This window comes from Hippoglossus hippoglossus, chromosome 11 (genome assembly GCF_009819705.1).
Source record: "Hippoglossus hippoglossus isolate fHipHip1 chromosome 11, fHipHip1.pri, whole genome shotgun sequence".
Classification (NCBI taxonomy): domain Eukaryota; kingdom Metazoa; phylum Chordata; class Actinopteri; order Pleuronectiformes; family Pleuronectidae; genus Hippoglossus; species Hippoglossus hippoglossus.
This window is the reverse complement of record NC_047161.1, coordinates 1,684,063-1,687,959: the sequence shown is the minus strand read 5'-3', so window position 1 is coordinate 1,687,959 and position 3,897 is coordinate 1,684,063.

Sequence of the window (3,897 nt, the reverse complement as noted above, 5' to 3'; positions counted from 1 at the left end):
AAGAGCATGATGGGACAGGAAGTTATTTACAGTCAGTCACTTCCCTCATGCAGAGACAAAGTGGGACAGCGTCTATTATTCACTTTTCCTTTCACTTCCTGGAAGTTGAGTGACTCTCGAGGTTTGTATTTTTGGACGACCTCGCTAATGAATGGAAAACAGGATTATTTTAGTTTGAATATCTCAGGACACACAACATTCATCTCTATGCAGTTGAATCAGCGGCCGCTGCCACAACCGATATCCAGCAATCTCCAATAGGTGCTGTTGAAATATGAAGACAAATATTGATGCTTTTCTTTGTCTCACATGAAAGTAAACTCAATATTTTCATTTTAAAGACAAAACACTGATCAGTTAATAGAAAAATCATGGAAAGATCAATTGATGGTGAAAACGCTGAAGAGTTATTTGAGATTAATTCACTGCATTTGCAAATAAAGCTCAACAAATGTTATCGATTGTTTATCAATTCAAATGCTCAACCAATCAGAAGTCAGTCGTACCCGTCAATCATGGCGCTTCACCACATTTTCATCAAATAACAAATTAAAACCAAACCATCTTGAATATTATTGCAACCAAGCACCAGGGGGCGATCAAGACACTGGTTTTGCTAACAATGGCGAACATGGCCCTGTAAACGAAACGTTCATCTTGTCGTTGTACGAACATCAGTGTGATTAGAAACTTCTTAAAATCACAGAAACCAACTTTGGAAACATTTATTTGCCGTGTACTTTTACAACCTATACTCTAAATTCATTACCCGTACTGCAGCCAGCCACCAGGGGGCGACAGAGACTCTTTGGCTTTACTTTTGGTGGAGCAGCCATGTTTATGAGCAGTTAATCAAAACCTAAAACATTTATTCAAGATGTACTTTTTTCAGTTTGGACCGTGTCCCATCCGTTAACATGGAGGAGGCGGGGTTTATAAGCAATACCGCAGGCGGCCACCAGGCTGCATGGGAATCTGCAGCACATACCATACAAAACAAAAACACCAGGACACATGTAACACAAACCAGGTTGTGTCTCATACACGTGTCAAACACGCAGCTGGACAGCAGTTGTGTGTTTTTGCGTGTGCACAGTCGTTGTGGATACATTTCACACAACTTTGATTGTCCTGAGTTCCCTGAGCAGACACTCGGCAGCTGTGACGGTTGTTTGTTGACTTCTCTCTCGCCGGCGTCTGAGCAAAGCCGAGCGGCCTCCAGCTCCGGCTATTTACCGAGCGGTTGCTCATCGGCCTGTAGCGGCGTACACCCGGCGCGTGGCGAGCTGGAAGTGCCCGTGGCTGGACCGACACCTCGCAGTTGGCTGTGAGGGAGGTGCAGCCCGATCCGTGAGGCGTCGCATCACCCACTTCCAACAGATGGGACCACATCCCACTGCTGCGCATGTACGGCAAAACACTATGTTTAATTTACGCCTTCTGAAGCTGTCACCGAGAAACATCACACCGCTGTTTCTGCGGGAAAGGGAATAATTAGCGCCTGGATCCGATTGACTAATTATACAGTTGATAATCTTTCTGAAAGAAATATTCCGAGTGGTTTTCGCAGCCCGGCGTTTGGGGACGAGCGGAGGAACAAATCTGTGAGACGTCTCGCTGGTCCTGGTTCACTGTGGCTGTCACCGTGTGTTTCACAGCTACGATGAAACATATGCTGCAATAAATCCACGATAACATTTACATATCACATTATAACTGACACAAGCTGTGATTCAGCGTCTATTGATTCAACCTGTTGATTGATTCGACACGTACTCGTCATGTAGCTGCTTTGCAGACGCTGTCATTTCAGTTGTTGCTGTGTTTCTTCTTCTGCACATTATTCTCCATCCACCCAACGCTTCTGAACATTTTCAAACTCACTTGATATCAGCTTATGGAACAAATATTAAAATAAGATCCTGACGGTTCGTGAATAAATCCTGGTTCATGATGACATCTTGTGTCTTTTATTTCACTTCTGTGGTGACGTCCAGTAAACGTTGGATAAGTTGAACCTCAGTTTAAAGTTGTGAAACCAGGTTGACTCTTTTTTTTTCCCACCGCCAAAACGAATGGATTAATCCTGGATGGTTATCGATGCAACGCTTTTCTCATTATGAATTTAATTTGGTTGGACGAGGGAACATATCGACCAATCAATCGATCCGCTGAACGGGCGTCTGCAGTCCTATAAATAACTCCACCATATTCAGCTGGTTAAACTGTATCTTCTGTAGATTAACTCATCAATTAATCGACTCATGGTGTCAGATCTGAAAGATACAGAGAGGCTTGTTACCGTGGACTCGTTACCAGTTTGGACTCGTTACCAGTTTGGACTCGTTACCACTTTGGGCCTCTTCAATTTTGTACATCTCCATTCAGCCCCACGTTGCCTGGAGTTCCCATAATGCCTTGTGAATCGAATAACTTCTGTCCCATTGAAAAGGAAAGACATCGTGTTGTTGATGTGAAACTGGAAGAATACAAACATCTCACACGTAGAAGAAGCCGAGGAAGATGTCGATTTATAAATACAGGACGAGATTCGAGAGCTTGTGGTGAGAAGAGCCGACGCTGGTGTTTTATTCTCACATTCGCTCATTCTGACATTTCCTGGACGTTTTCCGAGGAGAACGGCAGGAGAGGTTGTGGAACATCTGGAACATGTCCGGAGTAACTGACTCAGACGCTTGTGTTCTCGCTCACAGCCCCTCTGGATGGTTTCAGGAAGATGAGCAGCCTCATGTCCGAAAGCAGCTTTAAACGTACTTATTTACGTTACTGTGTAAAATGATGTTTGATCGCGGCTCGACCCAGCGAACATCCGAGGACTCCACTGAAATAAATCGTTAGGACATTATGTGGCGTGGCCCTGATGAGAGCTAATGGAAGCCGCCTGTAATACTCCCCACTATCATCTGAAAACTAGGCTACATTAATGGATTTTTATTTTGAAACCCGTTTTATTCCACCACTGTGTCAGGACCAAGGGCAGTGCACTGACCTTTATGGACAGAGTTCACAGCAGCGCCGGCTCTGCCAGCTTCGCCCCAGTCCATATCCGAACACACAGCCATACTGCTGCATGCCCTTATGCACTGGCACATTTCCCAGCATGCTCCAGAGAGGGAGGGAGGGAGCGGGGGGGGGGGGGGGGAGAGACGAGCGAGAGAGATAGGGAAAAGATGGGAGAGGAATGAGAGTGATGTTGGGAAGAGGAGGCAGGTGGAAGAGGAGTGAGATGTGTGAGACGACGGCCGAGCTGACTAACGGCAGCATCGACCCGCTGACGCTTGTTTGTGTGACGTTGCAGAAAAACAGCGACACACAAAGAAAACAAAGATCCAGTGAATCCAGATGGTGGCGACGGAAACAGACGTATTTATTTCTTCTTCTTTCTGTTCCCTTTGTTTTTTGCACTTTCTCTCTTTTTCAACACTGCAGTATTCTGAGAGACGGCCCACGCAGCGAGAGGGAGGGAGGGAGGGAGTGAATGGATGAAGTCAGGAGGTGTGTGTGTGTGTGTGTGTGTGTGTGTGTGTGTGTGTGTGTGTGTGTGGGTGACAGGGGGTCTGCTGCACTAATTCACTGCCTGTCGGGGGGGGGGGGCTTCTGTGTCTTTAAAGCTCACGTGTCCCTGTAAGAGGAAGTGAGGCAGCAGCGATATACAGGCTCATACACATGTACAGGCACATATGGTTTCTATGTAGCAGGGCCTGGATATACGTGTTCAAGACATTATATATAACACATTTACGTACGTACATTATATAAAATATGTCCAAACTCAGAGAAATCCACAGTTTTATTCAAGTTAACGTGACGTTTCGTCTCGTTTGCCTTAATAAATGCGTTAATTGCGTCATATTCACATCTGCTCCACCGGTGATT